Source organism: Vombatus ursinus, unplaced genomic scaffold (assembly GCF_900497805.2).
Source record: "Vombatus ursinus unplaced genomic scaffold, bare-nosed wombat genome assembly UNPS02014818.1, whole genome shotgun sequence".
Taxonomy (NCBI): domain Eukaryota; kingdom Metazoa; phylum Chordata; class Mammalia; order Diprotodontia; family Vombatidae; genus Vombatus; species Vombatus ursinus.
In genome coordinates, this window is record NW_020954596.1 from 38,722,706 (window position 1) to 38,743,421 (window position 20,716).

Here is a 20,716-nt window from a genome sequence, read left to right on the forward strand (position 1 = left end):
CACTAACAACCATTTCAATATTCAAGGCAGAGAAACATAAGAAACCATGAGCTTCTGTGTTTTTAAGATAGATTGATTAGTAGATACAGATAGATATAATTTAACAAGATAAGTGACAAAACTCTATTTGCTTGTGTCTCCTGTGCTTTATATTTTTTTCTTTTGTACATTCAAAACTGTTTTAGTGAGGTGCATTTTGTATATCTATCACTACCTACTTCTCTGTATTTCTTCTCCATTCCATATAGAGGCTCTTCCTTGCAACATCCACGCATTGGCTATTTTTGAGAATATTATTTATTTCTAGTCTATTACCTCTTTGTCAAGCCAGGGCATGTATATTTCACTTGCATTCTTAAGAAGTCATTAGTATTTACTTCTTTGATTATAGTACTGAGGTCTTTCAATGTTTTTTGCCCCTTTATATTATTTTGATCATGTATGTTGTTTTCATTTTGCAAATTTTCCTCTGCATTAGTTCATGAATCTTCTCGTTTCTTCGAATCCATCCCATTTGTTATTTCTTATGCTACAATAACATTCCATTATTGTCATATACTACTTCTTTTAGTCATTCTAAAAATTACGGGAGCCATTTTGCTTCAATTCTTTGCTACTATAAAAAAGTGCATTTCATAGATGCCAGAGTATCCCTCAATTATATCACATTGATCCTTTCACATAGTTCCCTCATCAGTTTTTCTCTGAATATACAGGTCCTCATAAACATCTTACACCTAGGTCATTAAGCAGCTGATTGATTCAGTAGATAGAGTCTTGGACATGGAGTCAGGAATTTCTGGTTTCAAGTACGTTGTCAGATATACCCTGAAAAAGTCACTCAAACTCACTCTGATTCATATCCCTCAGATGAGGATAATTGTAATATCTACTCCCCAGGATTTTTATGAGGATAAAATGATATAATATTTGTAATGTGATTTGCAAATCTCAAAGCACTATAGAAATGAAAGCTATGTTACTTTTTATTGATAAAGCACTGTATTTTTCTTACACCCTCTCTCCTGATCCTTAAGAAAAACTATAGCTTGATGCTTCTAAAACAATGGTATTCCACAATTCATGGTCATTATAGCATCACTAGGAAAATAATGTGTTTATTTATTTCAATTTACCTATCTAAAATATAAAATACACCTCACCGACCCAAAAAAGGAAATTCAACATTTTCTTTTAAAAATTTTAAAGGACACAGATAGCATTGATTGTGGTAAGTAAAGTTCTCCAAATCTGTCAATGATAAGATACTAGAGAGTGGGAAAAAAGTAGCATGGGGACATTATTTATTCAAACTGAATTTTAAGTGGTTGGTGAGTTAAGGAAATCATTTGACAATAATCAGGTCATAAATATATAACAGAGTCATCTGCAACTAGCTCCTGATTTCTACCACTGCCCCTCCCTCCATTGAGATGGATACTACATTCACACAATGATTCAAAAAGAAGCCAAGATAGTCTGTTTTCATTGAGACCACATTTCCAGAAGTCATTCTTCCATGGTCATAACTATCAGTTGTGAGAGGAAAAGCAGTCAAGGTTTTTATCATCAAGAGCTGTCCCAGATCACTTAATGCCTGCAGAATATCTCTACTTCAATGTCTATCAATTCTGACTGAATAAGTATAAAACAGAAGCAACCTCCCTCCTAAAACTAGGTCTCCCTCCCAACTTCCCTATTTCCTCTATGATTAGATACTGACCCAGCCTTTAATACTCAGAATTTCTTTGACTGACCATTCCTTCATCCTTGTCAATTAGTTCAAGTGTTCTAAATTCTTACCTTGAAGTTTCTCACATTCATATCTTCCTCTCCATTGCCTCCACCCTGGTTCAGGTCATCATTACATCATCCTTGAGCTGTGATAAGAGTATCCTTACTAGTATTCCTGCCTCCATCTCCTCTCAAATTAATTATATACATCACCTCCTGATAAAACTTCCTAAAATACTGCTTTTATCATGCCACTTTTCTATTTAAAAAATACTTCATTAGCCCCTCATTGCACACAAAATATATTTCATAGGCCCTATTCAAGACCTTTCATCAACTAGCTTCATTCTTTCTTTCATTTCAAAAAGGACTTCCTTTAATGGACTTCCTTCAAGCTACTTCATCCCAGTAATATTGGTCTCTTTACTGTCTTCCCAACACATCAATCATTCTAATGTGATTTTTTTTCATATTATTGAGTTTCAAACTTGAATTTCCTTCCTCTTTGCTGATTCATTACATAAATCCCATACTTTTATGTTTAACTCAAGCTTAATTCCTTTCACAAGTCTTCTGGACTCTCATACTTCACAGAATCACTGAATTTTGAGTTTGAAAGGTATCTCACAGGTCATTTATTCCAACCAAAACCTGAACAATAATAATAATAAACATCAACAAATATTTACCTAGAACTTTAAGGTTTTGAAAACATGTTACAAACACCATCTCATTTGTTACTCATAACAACTCTGTATGCTATTAATAACCTCATTTTAGAGAGGAGGAAACTGAACCAGAGGGAGGTAAAATGACTTGCCCAGGGTCACACCACTAAGAAATATCAGGTAGTAATTAAACTTTTATGTTCCTGATTTCAAAATCATCACTCACACAACTATGTTCCCTTATTTGCTTAAGAGGTGCAAAAAATCCCCTCGACAATGTATCTCCTCTCACCGATCTTCAATATTATTTATTTTCTGTACCACTGTTTTAACATTGTCCCCCAATGATTTTATGATTTCCTCCCAATTATACTTAAGGTTCCATGAAGAATTATGCTTTCCAATTCTTCTACTCTTCCCCTTTTCATTTTGTTTTTGAAACCTTTGAGCCTAGCACAGTGTCTTGTATATATTAGTAGTATAATAAAATGCTTGCCAAAGCCAAATAAATGGAATTACATATTTACAGGGTTGTCACATAAAAACAAAACTTTAACTTACTCTTATTAGCTTCGAAGTACAGGCCTAGGAGTAGGATCAATGGGTGAAACTTTGAAAAAAAGTAGCATTTGACTTGATATAAAGGAAAACTTTCAAGCAATTATAAATGTACACCTGTGGAATAGGCTTTTTCCTGAGGTAGTGAATTCTTTATCACTGGAAGTAAGCAAGTGGAATCTAGATTGCTTTTCAGGGATACTTTAGAGATATTTCATATTTACTTTAGTAATTTGACTAGTTCTTTCAGGTCCATTGCTATATTATGATTTCAGGATGTAGGTACTTGATTAAAAAGAAACGTTTTTTAGAATGAATGAATGAGGACTTAAAGTGGCCTTTGTTCACTGATTTTCCCCCTTTTTCAGCAACCTTGACGTTTAGAGAAAAAACCATATTCTAAGAAAAAGAATTCCTCTTGGGGAAATATTTTTAAAAGTTCATCCAACATAGTAATAAGTGGTTTTGTGTACAGTACTTAATCCATCTTCTCCCTTAATAGGAACAGAATGAGAGCTAGTAATACAGTGAGTACAAGAAATAACAGAGTTTGAGAGTTTTGCTGTAATCCCAAGAATGCCCAAAGCCTTAGATAGCTTTGTATGGGGAAATTATGGGACAACAAGAAGAAGGATCAGAAAAATGATAATACATGTGATCTATACAAGTAGAAGAAATTAAATCATGGATCAGGTAAATAAGGGTTTAGATAAGAAAAATTAAGATAAGTCATCCCATCAGTAAGCATTTATTAAGCACCTGCTATGTGCCAAGAACTGAGCTAAGTGCAGGGATATAAAGAAAGCTAAAGGACAGTTCCTGCCCTCAATGAGCTCATATTCTAATGGAAAAGGACTTTGGAGATCATCCCATCCAGGAGTTCTTACCTTGGAGTCCATGTTCTTTGTTTTCCTTTGCAATCTCATTTATTTTATTTTATATATTTAAAACAATATTCTAAGAAGGGGTCCATCGGCTTAAACTGAATGCTGAAGTATCCATAAGACAATTTTTTTTGTTTCCACATCCTTGAACTAATCCAACCAATCTACCCCCATTTTAGAGGTTTAAGTGCAATTCAACAACTATTTTTTCTTTTCTTTTTCTTTCTTTCTTTTTTTTTATGTGAGGTAATTGGAGTTAAGTGACTTGCCCAGGGTAGCACAGGTAAGTGAGTATAATGTCTGTGGCCAGATTTGAACTCGAGTCCTCCTGACTCCAGGGCTGGTACTCTATCCACTGCACCACCTAGCTGCCCCCCTCAACAAATATTTCTTAAGATCCTATTACATGTGAGGCATTATTCTGAATACTGTGAATACAAAGCCAAAGATAATGAGCAGTTCTCATCAATTGAGGATATTATATCCAAAAAGATGAAGAAAGACAAGAAAGGCTAAGTGATTTGTTAGAAGTTGCAAAAGTAAATGATGAAACAGTGGTTCAAATGAATTCCCTTGACTTCAGATCTATTATAGAAGTATATCCTTCCTTATGTTGATAGGCCTCCACCAAAATTCATGACTTATAGATGATTCAGGCTAGAAGGAAGCTGCAATACTATTTAATTTAAACTTTTTTTTATAAATGAAGAAATTGAAACTATAGAGAAGTAAAATGACTTCCCCAAGGTCACACACTTCAGAAGTACGAGATCTAGGACTTGAACTCGTATTTTCTGACTCTCAGGTCAATAACTTTTCTTCTATACTATGTTTATTTCCACATAACTATTTCAAAAACCTTGTGTAGCAAAAATGGAGTGGGCCCCACATATTCAGAGACCTTAGAAGAGGGGGTATACTTGTGTTTATGTAGAAGATGTGGTTGTGATGGGGACAAATATTTGAATGACTAAAACTTATATAACATAAAGATCAGTTGAAATAAATGGTGATATTTAACCATGAGAAGAGAATATGATTAGAATTAGAAATTAGATTAGAAATTAGAAAGAATATGATAACTTTCAAGTACCTGATAGCCTAGAATGTAGATGAGGGATTAGAAATGTTTGCTTAACCCCAGGGGACAAACTGGGAAGGGAATAGAGGGAATAACCATTTCTTAGTTACCTACTATGATCCAGGGATGGGGCTAAATGCTTTACAAATATTATGTGGGGACAAATAGGTGGCATAATGGATACAGTACTGGGCCTAGAGTGTGGAAGACCTGAGTTCAAATCTGTTTTCAGACAATTACCAGATTATGATCTAGGGCAAGTCACTTAAAATGTTTTCTTCAATTTCCTCAACTATAAAATGGTGCTAATAAGAGCACCTACCTTACAGGGTTGTTGAGAGGCTGAAATAAGATAACACTTGTACAGTGCTTAGCACAATGTGTGGTCTCATAGTAGGTGTGATTATAAATGTTAATTGTTATTATTTCATGTGATCCTCACAACAACTCTGTGAGGTAGTTGCTGTTATTAACAACATTTTATAGTTGAGGAAACTGAGGCAGGTAGAGGTTAAATGACTTGCCCAGCATCACACAGCCAGTAAATGTCTGAAAGCAGATTTGAACTGTGATCTTCTTGATGCTAGGTTCAGTGCTCTATCCACTGTACCACCTAGCTCTCTCAGAGCCATGAGCAGTCTGTGAAAACTGTAGAATCAGAATTTATCTATATATAAATAATTATTCTTAACCAGTAGATGTAATCCTAGCATCACAGAATCCCGAATGGATCCTCTGATAGGAATAGTTACCTTAGACTTTGTCAAGTCCAAATCTCTCATTATTCTATGGACAAGGAAATTAAATTCTGGAGAGATAGCCCAAGGTTGTGAAAGTAGTAAGTGATAGAAATGGGAATAGAATTCTTATCCTCTAATTTAATTGAGAACTATTTTCCTTGCAATATGCCCCCATTCCCCATCACTTCAAGTGGAAGATGAATAACTTTTTAGGAATGTAGTGAGACATCTTGTTCAAATATAATTTTAACTAGATAGCCCTTTCAATTTTGCAATTCTGTAAAAGAACAGTGCATAAATTCAGTGTATAATCATTGCTACTGCAGTGATAGAAAAAAGAAGCAGTTGAAGGAGTTCAGAGAAAGGAGAGAACATTTCTGAACTGGGGTGATGAGGGAAACATTTATGGAGAAAGTGGCATTTTAGTCTAAAGTATGATTAGTACACCAATAGGCAGAGGGTTTGGGCATTTTAGAGGGCTGGGAAGGATAAAACATCAGGCATTCCAAAGTCTATGCGAAGGAATAAAAGTAGGAAAGTGACAGTCATGGATAAAGAATGACAAATGGCCTAGTTTCAGTCAATTATAGGGCCTGCCAAGCAGCAATAAGTTTAGGCTGTGTTGTCCAGACCCTTGAATTCTAGGGTATCTTGTTAAACCTATTGGTGTGAGAATAGGGATAGAAGTTGGACCTGTAATTTCATTGACATAAGGAACTCTGAGATTAGGAAATACTCTCTAAGCCACCAAACCTGCTCTAAACAAATCATATTTCAGCATGAAAGGATGCAAGGTTTTTGGTTGGCATGAAAACTTGATATAATTGAACAAAGTGAAATGGCAAAACAAACAAAAAAATGGATCTTATATAATCCACTAGTATAAGTTTAGTGTCTAGAAACAAAAAGGTGATAATAGCCCCTCTACCAATGCAGTGTGGCATCTTCTTCGCAATTTATACTCTTTGAAATTTGCCTACTGTACTGAGAGGTTGACTTGCTGGTCCAGAGTCAAAAAGCTTTTATGTATCAGAATCCGGCCTTGAATCCAGGTCTTACTATCACTGAAGCCAGCTATCAAGGCCACTGCACCAAATAATTATTAAGCAGTATTTTTCCTCATACCCAAGAAAGAAAACAACCATCAGGTAAGATAAATTAAACTAGAATTTTAAAGAAATTAAATATAATAATATGCCATACAATTATTTCCTAGCTCTGAGGACACCATAGTCCAGAATATCACCAAGATCAGGGATAATTATATGATGTGCAAGGGTCAAGAAAAATGAAAAAGAAATATTGCTTATACAGCCATTTAAGGTTTTTAAAAATGCTTTATATATTGTTGAGGTAGCACCTAATTTATTACCCCCATTTCATAGTTAAAGAACTAAGCACAGAAAGGTTAAGTGCTTTGTGTGTTGAAATAAGACAAGAGAGGATCAGAAATGTTAGCTGAACTCATTTCTCTTCAGTCTTGATCCATCATCCTTTCCTATACAACACACTGATTTTTGAAACAAGTTGGAAGATCAGTTGGCTCAGGTGCTATAAAGGTTTTTTTTTCTTTTTTTACCATTATGTTTTTTATGTTAGAATATTATTTCTTTCTCTTTTCTCCTAAGTAAGTGATGTTTACAATGCCTGGGCCAGTCTTAGGCAATTAGATAAGCTATTACAGTTAAATTTCATTATTGTCATTGTTGGCATTTTAAAAATGTGTTCATGGCAATAATACGGATCTTTCACGTTAGAATCAACTCTATTTATCAAACAGTACCAAGGTATTATACAAACTATTTAGGAAAATCCATTCAATATTCATTTTTTTGTCTTAGAATCTCTTGATTTTGTTAGAATTGTATGTGAGTTTTGTAAGTATTATACGATTTCTATATGTCATTTTGCAGCTTACATTTCATTTATACAATTTTCCTACAAAACATATTCAGCAGGTCTTCCTATCACTGAAGCAGGCTATAATTACCAAATTATTTAAATGAATTTAGTGACAGAACAGCTGTAGATACAGTTGGTTGCAAGGCTGATAGGCCTCATCAAATATAAGTTTTTCTTGTTATTGTTGTTGTTGTTTGCTTCAAGGTTGCCAATTAAGCATTTCATATTATCCTCTGTACTAGAATTGTCTGATTTAATTAATACTGTATTCTATCTAAGATTATTCATTTAAGTATCCTATGATCTTAATCTATTAAAATTCCATTTTTAAATTAGTACACAATTAAATGAATTTTTAAGTGGCATAGTTTGAAGCCACTTAGTCTAAAAAATATCTAATCAGGAATTTCTTCCATAGTATACCTGATAAGTGTTCATACAGTCTTGAGTAAGAAGGAATCTGTAATATCTCCCAAAATATTCCATTGTAGTTTTGGAGATCTCTAATGCTTGGGATACATTTTTTCTTCCTTTTATACATTAAATCTAAATCAAATTTTCATTATTTAACTTTATATCCTCAAAGCTCAGCACAGTGCCTGGTATATAGTGGATACTTAATAAATACATTTTTATCAACTGATTGATCTCCATGACTCAACCAGTATTTGTAATTCTGTCCTCTGTGGTCAAAAAGAGCTAATATAGGGACAGAGCCAAGATGACACAGGGAAAGCACTAACTTACTTGAGCTCTGTCCCCAAACCCCTTCAAAAATCTATAAAAATGGGTCTAAACAAATTCTAAAGCAGCAGAACCCACAAAAAGACAGAGTGAAACAAATTTCCAGCCAAAGACGGCCTGGATGGTTGATCAGAAAGGTATATCACGTCGGTGGGAAGAGGAGCGCAGTTCAGTGTGGGTGCGCAGGCCACAGCGAACCTGGAGCAGACCTCAGAGGAATGAATTACGGGCAGCTGTGGTAGTTTCCAGATTTCTCAACCCAGGAATGCCAAAGACAACTTAGAAGGTCAGTGGGAAAAGTCTGTGATTGCGGTGAGAGGAGGAGCTATGTCTCAGCCACCCCCCGGGCCGCAGCTGTTTCCTGAGCTTTTGGCCCACAGACTGAGGGGGAATCAAGTGACTGATCGGGAGGGGATTGCAGGGATCTCTTTGCCAGTGCTGAGGAAGGAATCTCTTGCTTTACCAGTGCTTGGATATGGGTCACAGTTCTGAGGGGCAATTCTGGGCAAGGAGGAATGCTGGTGTGGTGAAGCTTGTTGTGGTGGTGGAGGGGAAACACCTCGCCCCTTATCATAGCACCTTGGAAGAACTGAAAATTTTCAGGTCCCTAGAAGTATCTCTTAAAACAGCTGTACAAACCCCAAAGCTTGGGACACTACATTCTCCATATTGGAAGCAGACTTTTACCTTAACAAAGAGTTTAAAACTCAAGTAATTGGCTGGGATCATTAGTAAGCAGTGCAAAAAGAATCAGACTATATTATCTTACTTTGGTGACAAAGAAGATCAAAACATACAACTAGAAGAAGAAAACAAAGTCAAAACTCCTACATCCAAAGCCTCCAAGACAAATATGAATCAGTCCCAGGCCTTGGAAGAACTCAAAAGGGATTTTGAGAAGCAAGTAAGGGAAGTAAAGGAAAAACTGAGCGTTTTGCAAGAAAATCATGAAAAACAAGTCAACAGCTTGCTAAAGGAGACGCAAAAAAATACTGAAGAAAATAGCACTTTAAAAAAATAGCCTAACCCAAATGGCAAAAGAGGTTCAAAATACCAATGAGGAGAAGAATGCCCTCAAAAGCAAAATTGGCCAAATGGAAAAGGAAGTCCAAAAGCTTACTGAAGAAAATACTTCCTTAACAATTAGAATAGAGCAATTGGAAGCTAGTGACTTTATGAGAAATCAAGACACTGTAAAACAAATACAAAAGAATGAAAAATTAGAAAACAATGTGAAATATCTCATTGGAAAAACAACTGACCTGGAAAATAGATCCAGGACAGAGAATTTAAAAATTATTGGACTATCTGAAAGCCATGATTAAAAAAAAGAGCCTAGACATCATCTTTCCAGAAATTATCAAGAAAAACTACCCTGATATTTTAGAACCATAGGGCAAAATAGAAATTGAAAGAATCCACTGATCTCCTCCTGAAAGAGATCCCCAAAGGAAAACTCCTAGGAATATTGTCACCAAATTCCAGAGTTCCCAGGTTAAGGAAAAAATATTACAAGCAGCCAGAAGGAAACAAGTCAAGTATTATGGAAACACAATAAGGATAACACAAGATTTAGCTGTTACTACATTAAGGGACTGCAGGGCATGGAATATAATATTCTGGAGGGCAAAGGAGATAGGATTACAACTAAGAATCACCTGCCCAGCAAAACTGAGTATAACCCTACAGGGGAAAAAATTGTCATTCAGTGAAATAGAGGACTTGTAAGCATTCTTGACGAAAAGACCAAAGCTGAATAGAAAATTTGATTTTCAAATACAAGACTCAAGTGGAACATGAAGAGGTAAACAGGAAAGAGAAAATCATAAGATACTTATTAAGGTTGAACTGTTTACATTCCTGCATGGAAAGATATTTGTAACTCATGAGACCTTTGTCAGTATTAGGGTAGTTGGAGGGGAAAAAATTATATGTACGTATATATAGATATAGATATAGATAGATAGATAGATAGATAGATAGATAGATAGATAGATAGATAGATAGATAGATAGATAGAGGGCACAGGGTGAGTTGAAAATGAAGGGGTCATATCTGGAGAATAAAATTAAGGGGTGAGAGAGGATTATACTAGGAGAAAGAGAAAGGGAGAGGTAGAATGGGGTAAATTATCTCACAAAAAAAAACAGAAAAGACAAGGCTCTTATAGTGGAGGGGAAATGGGGGAAGGTGAGAGGGAATGAGTGAATCTTATTCTCATAGAATTTGACTTAAGAAGGGAATAAATACACACTCAACTGGGTATGGAAATATGTTTTACCCTACAGGAAAATGGGGGGAAGGGAAAAAGAGAGTAGGGGGATGATAGAGAGAAGGGCAGATTGTGAAAGGGGGCAATCAGAAAGAGGTACTTCTGAGGAAGGTCAGGGTCAAAAGAAAGAATAGAATAAATGGGGGGGATAGGATTAAGGGAAATAAAGTTAGTTTTTCACTGCATGCCTACTATGGAAGTGTTTTGCATAACTGCACATGCATAACCTATATTTGGTTGCTTGCCTTATCAATGAGGATGGGGGGAAGGGAGGAAGTGAGAAAATTTGGAACCCTAGTTTTAAAAACACATGTTTAAACATGCAACTGGGAAATAAGAAATACAGGAAATGGGGTACAGAAATTCATCCTGTCCTATAGGAAAATTGAAGGGGAAGGGGATAAGAGAAAGGGGGGATGGATAGAAGGGAAGGCAGAGTAGGAGAAGGGGTATTCAGAATGCATGCCATCTTGGAGTGGGGGGAGGGGCGAGATGGGGTGAAAATTTGGAACTCAAAATCTTGTGGAAGTAAATGTTGAAAACAAAAACATAAATAAAAATAATAAAATATAAAAATTAATTAATTAATTTTTTAAAAAAGAAAGCTACTACAGAACACTTCTTCAAGTTCCTGAATCTATTCTTATCACCCTCCTAAATCTTCTCTTCTTCAGTATAGCCATCCTCCATTTCTTTGATTAATCTCTAAAGTTTGTCATCCCCTCAACATGTTAGCCTATCAAATAGGTGACCAGATGGCTGGAATTTGGAGGGCTGATGACCTACACCATTCCCTGTTCTGTAACACAGTTATGTGATTGCAAAAGGTGCAGTGCTCAGAGCCTTACTCCAAGCAAGAAAAATACATTCCATATTCTCACACTGATGGACTCATCAATAACCCCCCAACTCAGTGTCCTAGAGGAAGTTGCTAATTTTACTAATGGTCATATTTTGAAAATTAAGAGGTTTTTCAGAAAGAAGGGAAGCTAAAACAAGGAGACATTCAATGTACAATATACACCAGCCAAAGAATGGTCATTTATTCTTACACTAAAATGAGTGCTAACCTGTAAGAATCAAAGCATACAATTACCAAATTATTTAAATGGATTTAGTGACATAACAGTTGTAGATACATTGGTTGCAAGGCTGTTAGGCCTCATCAAATGTGTTTTTCTTCTTCTTATTGTTGTTGTTATTTGCTTCAAGGTTGACAATTAAGCATTTCATATTAGCCTGTATAACAGAATTGCTTGATTTAGTTAACACAAGCCTGTGCTTCTTCTAAATGGCCATCTTCTCCCTGGTAGACAATTTCTCTGGGGCTAGTTCACTGCTATTGTCCCAGAAACCAAAAGCACAATTGTTCCAGCTATTCTTGTTCGTAAGACCATCTACCAAAGGAAAGGAAATACAAAAGAAATATGGAATTTAAGGGCTAAACTCCCTTTCTGTCTTTAGATACCACTTAAGAAGGATTACCACAAAACAGGTTAGAAACTTGCCTGGTATCTTAAAAATAGCCAGCTAGAAACTGAATCCTCTATTAAAAGGTCTCTTTGTTTTATAATAGACTTTAATCAGATGACTCACACCTTATGAAAAGACAATCCCTCAAATTCCTTTGTTATTGACCAGAATGGCAACTTATCTATTTCCTTCTATAAACGAGGCATCCAGAATTAAACACTAGAGCTCAGATATAGTCAGACTCAGGCAAAATACAGTGATACCGTCACCTCCCTAGACTGGAACACAATACCTTTCTTAATATAGTTTTAATCTGAATTAGCTTTTGTTTTCTGATGGCCATGATATACTGTTGGCTTATCTTGAATTTGAAATACAGTGACAAAGCTCTTATACAAACTGGTATTTATATATGTTTCTGCAGTTTTTTTTTTAATCTTATGGTGATTCTTGCAGCCCAAGTATAGAACTTCATATTTACTGATATTAAATTTCATTTCATTAGATGAATCTCATTGTTCTAGCCTAATGAGATAGTTTTGTATCATAACACTTAAATTTAACATGTTATTTATCCTTCTAGGATTGTATCATTTAGAAATTTGATAAGCTTGTCACATGTATTCAATAATTAAATGCATCTGAGATCTCTTCAATATGGGTACACGTTCTACCAAGCAGCTCAAAGGCCCATCATACCTGACTAGCCTGTGCAACTCTGATAAATATGCTCCCATAATTTCATGACAGAATATATTCCCACTGTGCTGGTATTATTCTCTTTCCTTTATATCACAAGTAAAACAATAGAGAACACCAGCTGCCCCATCCTATTTCCTTGCTCTTGCAACACCAATAGGAAATATTTATGTTTGTGCATTTTATTCATGATATTAGACTTTCAAAATTACTTGTTTATAATATTTTATAGCCTGATAACATCCACCATATGCTTCTCCATCTCCCACTGGTGATGTTAACTTTCACTTCATTGAAGTTAGTAATGTTTATGACTCACAAATATACATTATTACAAATAAATTGGCAGTAAAATGGGCCGCTGTTTCAGGAAATGAGGTTAGTTTTTCATGACATATTTCTAACCAAGATTTTGTGACTCAGTGATCACCATTTCCCTTCTGTAATTGATCATTACCATTCTTTTAATGCTGTGTAAAGAAATGGCAGTCAAGGACAATAGTAGTTTAGAATATAAATTTAAAATTGTACATAGATGAAGTGAAAGATTACAAGTAACCATTGGCTCATAACATATCAAGGAGCAGTGGAAAGGAAAGCTAGTTTAAAGAAAGTTTGGCAAGAAGCCTAAGAAAAGTCAACAGGCCATTTGAGAATTAAAATGGAAGGACAATAAACAGATAAATGATTGAAAAAATCTGCAAATATTTTTGTAATATATTCTTTGCATTGTAAAAGACAATGGAATAAAATGCTTTCAGACACTTCCATCAAAGTTCTGGATAGGTGCTTAAAATGGTAAATGAAGTAGACCTGTAATAAAATATGGAAAAAGTAGCTGGATTAGACAAAGCATAGAGAGAATGCCATGTTGGAGAGAATAAAATTTTGATTGCATTGATAAACTGATTCTCCACTTTAGATAGAGAGATAGAGACATAACATTAAAATTTATTTCATAATAAAACACTGACAAATGGAAGGGAAATTCAGAAATTTTATAGAGTTATACTTGACCATATCTCAAAGATAAATCAGAATTACAATGCATACAACAAAAACAGTAATCTTTTTTTTTAAATTGATATTTACAAATATGGTATGTAGCAACTTTCTACTTTGCTTCAGTACAATCCTCAACATACACTCTACTCCTATTGAGATATTTAAAGACATAACAAAAATTCTACAGACTACTTGCAAACTTTAAAATTTAAGTAAAATGCTTCCATTTATTTTTGAAAACAACAAAAAAAATCACATAAAAGTGGTTGGTGTAAATTCTGCTGTCAGTTGCAATATTAGTTCAGATTTACTTTTCCTAATTTTTTTGAAGTTAAATCACCATCTACAACATAAGTGCCATGACCTCTTCATCTTTTGGCCCAATAGTCTACAACATCATCCCTGTCACTGGGTAAGAAGGACTTCTTGCCCTTTGAGGTATGTTCTGGATCCCATTCTTCTTCCTTCATCTCTTTTGAAAAGTAGTATTTGAGTTGTTTGGACCAGTATTTGTCCCAGCAAAAACCCCTCTAGCTCTTCCAATGTCTCTAATTTAAAAAAAAAAAGTTCCCCTGGGTCAGCTGACTCCTCTAAATCCTGAACATTCTTTTGGTTCGTGGTGGGTTTTAAACTCTTCTTTTTCCTTCTTACTTTCTTTTTCTTCTTGAGAGCTTGCTGAGGAAGAGGATGACAAAGAAGATGAAGACTGAGAATGGTCTTGCTCTCCACTTTTATGTTTACTATCATCTTTGTAAGATTTGTATTCTTTGTAATCTTTAGGAGTTTTTTCTTGCTTTCTGGATCCACTGGATTCCCTTGAGCTCTTGGAATCCCCCTGTTCTTCTTTTTTTTCTGTAATGATCAACGTGATGTCAAAGATTAGCAGAATCACACTTTAATTTTTTATCTCCTTTTTGATTTTCTTCTTTAAAAACTCTCTCTTCTCCTGATAAGCGGGTATACTTCCTCAGGGCACTTGGTGAGATGTCAATTCTACCGTGTATCTCTGGGCTTTTTTGCCAGGTACAATGCTATTCAGTGGCCTTCTGAGACAAACCTTTTATTTGGGGTCACCACAGCTGATATGAAGTATTGCTCTTTAACATGATGAACCAAGGACTCAATGTGCTATTGAATAAATGATGCTGAAGTGCTTTTGCTGTTCTATGGTAACATAATGTGGTCAAAGATGGACTGGAATTCTTGTTCCTTGTTGACAGGATGGACACATGTACTATCAAGCAGCCTGTCTTTAGTCAAGGAAGTAGATCTATTGTAATCAAGAGGTACAGGTGCCATTTTAAGTTTGACTTCAGGGTGATGAGAATCACTGGCCATCATTTTGATCCTAAGTGGGGTCTCCTTTCTAAAGGTAGACTTCACCTCCAGATTCTTGTAGAGAGGGGGGCTGTAATCAAAGAGTTCTTTGAGGTTTGCAGACTTTACCTGCTCAGGTGACTAAGTTCACCATTATTCTCTCAGAACTTTTGTCATCTTCTCATCTTCCTTGTTTTTTGTTTGTTTGTTTGTTTTTGTTTTTAGTCATCCAGTCTTTATTTAAATAATAAATAGTGAAGAAGAACCCACCACTTCCTCAGGAATCCCATTCTATTTTTTAATATTTATATAACATTTTATTCTCTTTTTAAAATACTTATTTTATCTTTAATTTATGGAATAAAACAAGTATTTCCATAATGCAGTATAATAAAAAGATGATTGAACATGAAACTGCAAATCTATTATGTACAACTTACTCTTCCTTTTAAATACATAATAAAGCTATCATGCAAATTTCTTTTTTTTCCTTCTCTTCTTCTTTCCTCCCCCTGCCCTCAGCCTAGAGATGGCTATCACAAACATATATATATATATATATATTTGTGATATATATATATATATGTGTGTGTGTGTCTAATGATAGCCATCTCTAGGCAGTCGTTATATATGTGTGTGTGTGTGTGTGTGTGTGTGTGTGTATGTAAAATTATTCTATACATACTTTTATTTATCAGTTTTTTTCTCTGGATTCATTTATACAGTGTCTTCCTTCATAAGTGCCTTTTAGTTAATTTGGGTATTAGTTAAAATGACCTAGTCACTCAAAGTTGTTCCTAAAACAATATTGTTATTACTGTATACAATGTACTCTTCACTTTGGTCATTTCACTCTTCATTATTTTGTGCAAATCTATTCATGTTTTTCTAAGTTCATCTAGCTCATCATTTTTTATACCATAGTAGTATTCAACACAACTCATTCAGCTATTCCTTAATTGACAGGCTTTCCCGCAATTTCTTTGCCAACACAGAGACAATGCCTATAAATATTTTAGAACATATAGATTCTTTTCCTTTTTCCCTAATCATTTTTAGAAATATACTTAGTAGTGGTATCCCTGAGTGAAAATATAGAGGAGTTTCATAATTCTTTGGGCATAATTCCAGATTGCTCTCCAAAATGTTTGGATGAGATCACAATAATGGTTGGTTTGATCACATTCAAAATGATTGTGAAATTAGACAACTGTATTAGTGTCTTAATTTTTCTGCATTTCCTCCAATATTTGTCTCTTTCTCCTTAAATCATTGTAGCCAATCTAATAGGCATAAATAATATTTCATGGTTGTTTTAATTACATTTCTTTAACCAATAATGATTTAGAGCATTTTTTCATATGCTATAAATCTTTTGATTTCTTTATCTAAAAACTATCTGTTCATATTTTTGAACATTTACAAATTGGGGAATGATTCATATTCTTATGGAACAGCTATAATTTTTAAGAAGCTTTTCCTCTCCTTATATCAAACATTAATTTACTGTTTTGCTCTTTCTATTACCCTTTGGTCCAAGATGATCATATCTAATCCTTACATGAAGGCTCTTCTAATCCTGGATGACAGCTATTATGTTCCCCTGAAGTCTTCTCTAGGCTAAACATCTCCCAGTCATTCAAGCAATTCTCATATGACTTGAATTGAAGACTTTAAAGGTCCTTTTTAGCCCATCCTTGACAGCTCGCCAGCTTATCCACCAAAGTCCTTCCTAAAATGTGGTTCCCAGAATTGAATACAGTATTCTAGATGTAGTCTGTCCAGGATAGAGTAGAGCAAAACATTCACTTACTTATTCTTGCAGAATTTTGGGTATGGAAACACAGTTGAGGACATTTGCTAAGGTCTCATGGCAAGGAAGAGTATAGTGGAAACAAGTCATGGCAGATTTTATTTTGTGAGAGTCTGGGGGACTGCAGCAGCCACATATTAACTCTCAATGTTATTGATGCAAATTTCAAGAATTCTCTCCTTTCTCTTGAAGATTTTCTGCTTATCTTTTCATCTGATTCTCCCTCCACCTTCTACTACCTGAGAAAATAATAATTAAAATAAGGATAATAAAATGATGAATAATGATAATACATGATAATAAATATATTATTAAATATAAATATATTATTAAATTAATAAAAATGATAATAAAAAAACAACCATCACACACTCATTAAATACCTACTATATGACAAGCACCATGTAAGGTGTGGGGGATACAAATAATGAAAATAAACAAAATATACGTATAAAGAGAAATGGAAAACCTAATGGGTAGGAATTAGGTTACTTAACTGGTATAGGAAAATTTAGAGGAGGGAATTCCCTCTGTTAATGCTGTTTGCCACATTCTCTGCAACTTACACTCTTAATTGCACATGGAAACCAGTGGTTAGTGACTTGTCCAGGGTTACACAGTCACATTGTAACAAAAACAGATCTCAAACCAGAGTCTTCTTGGCCAACTCTCTATCTCCAACTAAGCCCTGCTGCTACAAAACACATGTGAAATAAATCTAAAGTGATTATAGCAGGGAGGCACCTAGGGCTGTGGGATATAGGAACAACTTCAAGCAGACCATCCCACTTGAACTAAGTCTTGAAGGTGACTAGAAGTTTTGAGGCAGAGGGAATGCATTTCAAGCACAGGGAACAGTGAATACAAAGGAGGTCCAGAGATGGTAGATGACACGTCTTACAGGAGAAACAAGAATGCTTCTTTGGGCAGATTGTAGACTGGATAGAGTACTGGGCTTGGAATCAGGAAGACTCATCTTCAAATCCAGGCTTAGACACTTCTAGTTGTGTGACCCTGGGCAAGTCACTTAACCCAGTTTATCTCAGTTCCTCATCATGACTGTCTGGGCTTCAGAGTGGTGCTTGATTCCATGATTGACTTCTTAGGTTTCTTCCTTTGTCCCCGGTAGCTGAATACCCTCTTGATGTTATTGTTCATGGATGTAACTCCCAGGGTTGTCATGAGAATCAAAAGAGATAATATTTGTAAAACATGGAAAACTTTAAAGAGTTATATGAGTACTTCTTCTGGTTCTTGTTGTTTTTGTTCTTTTTCTTCTCCTTTCTTTCCTCCTCTTCCTCCTCCTCCTCCTTGTGCTTTTCTTTGTAGGGCTAGGCCTTTCCACTACAACTAGTCTGTTTAAGTTTATAATTTTACTCTTCTTTAAATCCATCACTTTCTCTATTGCCCTTGAGTGAAACTTTAGATTTGTATTTGGTTCCTTCTTTTTCAGCATTCCAATGAGATACAGTAGCAACAGTTTTACCCTTATCTGCCAGGACTGACTACTTAAACTGTCTATAATCCTGTGTCTCTTCTGTGTCATCCCCTTCTAAATCATCAAACTTTCATTTTTCAGCCTCTTTATCTTTATGTGGCCTTAAGGCCACATGCGGCTTTTTATTTTCTTGGGTACAGTGTTTTGCCTAAGTCCAAATTTTACAGAACAAATCCTTTTACTAAGGAGATTTGTTCTAGGAAGTTTGGATTCAGTCAAAGGGCCACACTTGAGGACTTAGAGGGTCACATGTGGCCTCAAGGCTGCAGATTCCCCACCCCTGCTCTAGACTCTTCATCAGTATACCTTTTTAAAAACCTTCCAATTTTTGTAGTTTCCTGATCTTCACCATTATGATAAAATAAAGAACATATTCTAGTTTCTTCCCTTGGAACATTATGTAGTGAGATTGTCTTTTCAAGGCTTTTTTGTGAAGGCATATGAGAGGGGCTATAGCAGCTAGAACCATTTCCAAGGGAACCAGATTGAGATTTCTCAGGACTATGCTGAATGGAATAAGAATTCTGAGAAGTATTTTTTGCAGAGTGGACTGTGCTGAGCATGGGAACATCTGAATAAGAAGAACTTTGGCTAGGTGGTGTAGCAATAGGAGAAGTGCTATGGCGTGATCTTGGGCTATTATCACATGCTAAAATACCAGGCCAAATATCATCAGATGCTGATGATGATTTTTTGTGTGTGTGGCAACTGGGGTTATGTGACTTGCCCAGGGTCACACAGCTAGTAAGCGTCAAGGGTCTGGTCTAAGTCTGGATTTGAACACAGGTCCTCCTGACTCCAGGCCTGGTGCTCTATCCATTACACCACCCAGCTGCCCTATGATGAGGATTTGTTAAAATCATCTATGAGTTCAGAGGGGTCATGTTCAAATGTATCTTTCTGTTCATCCTGTAATTTGCTTTTCAAAAACCTATCTTCTTAGGGAGTCCATTTTTTTTGGTCTGCTTTTTAAGACACCCTTGTCTTTTTGAAGAGACAGGTGATTTGCTCTATGAGGATGATGTGTGAGATGAAGATAACCTTGGAGACTTGGCAGATCTGTAAGATCAGATCTCTGGGAAGACACAGATATTTGTTTTGGACTCCTGGCTCTGTGAATGTCTTCTATTCTAGACAGGTCTATAGTCACCTCGATGATATCTACCACTACATCTTTGATAATACCCTGTACCCCTTCCTCTTTACCCATAAGGCCTTCTCATTCCTCTATTATTTCTGTAATCTTGAAGATAATTTCTAGAAAAAAAACATGATCACTACATGAGATTGTGAATATGTCCTGGAATGGGACCTAGAACTACATCTCTTCTTTGTAGAATGTGATCTGGGCCTTGACCTGGAACTAGATTGCAATACTGACTTCTACCTTGAAGAATATGGTCTCAAGTAGGAATGACCCATTTCTTCCAGTGGATTATTCCTACTAGGGTTGTGATAAGTGGCAAGTAATCAAGTGATATCTTTGAAACACTGCAAAAATCTTCCTGGATAATGTTCTCAGAAATTTAAAGTCTAAATCCCAATTCCCGATGGGCCAAATAAAGATCCCAGCACTTATCTCTGTTGTGGCAGCACAGCAGCCATTTCTCCCCTCACAAACAGGAGGAAAACCATGGAGGCATCCTAGCCAACTAGACTGATAGTGTCACTTCCACTGGGAGGGCTTATTTAACTTTAAAAAAAATAGGTCTGGTATGAGTGTCATAATTTCATATCACATAAAGATCATATGAACAATCCAGGAGAGTAGGGAAGCAGGCTAAAGAGTAATTTAGAGAAAAGAAAAAGTAATATTTTTAAATGTATTTTTTCTTACATGTAAAAATAATTAACATTCTTTTTTATATTTAGAGTTTCAAATTCTTTCTTTCCCTCCTTTCCTTACCTTTTTCCTTAAGGATGAAGGCAATTTGATATAAAGTATACATTTGTTGTGATAAAAATATATTTCTATATTAGTCATATTGCAAAGAAAAGGGGAAGAACACACACTTACACCAAACACACACACACAGAGTTACATATAGAAATCTATCTTACCCTACAGGTAAATAAGAGGCAAAGGGGCAGGGGGAGTGATTAATGGGAAAGTTGATTAAGGAAGGCAGTGGTCAGAAGTAAAACAGACTTTTGAGGAGGGAGAGGATAAAAAAAGAGAAGGACAAACCAAAGGAAACGGGGTGGAAGGAAATATCCACTTAATTAGCATACCTGTGAATATGAATGGAAGGAGCTTATCCATAAAATGGAAGCAGATAGCAGGATAAGAAACATGAATCCAACAATATGTTGTTTACAAGAAGCACA

At 35.5% G+C, this 20,716-nt stretch overlaps 1 pseudogene; it reads right to left on the bottom strand.

Moving 5' to 3' along the window:
* The window catches only part of LOC114023792, a 55,632-nt pseudogene extending 35,822 nt beyond the window's left edge, over window positions 1-19,810 (bottom strand).
* Window positions 19,811-20,716: the final 906 nt, after the last annotated feature.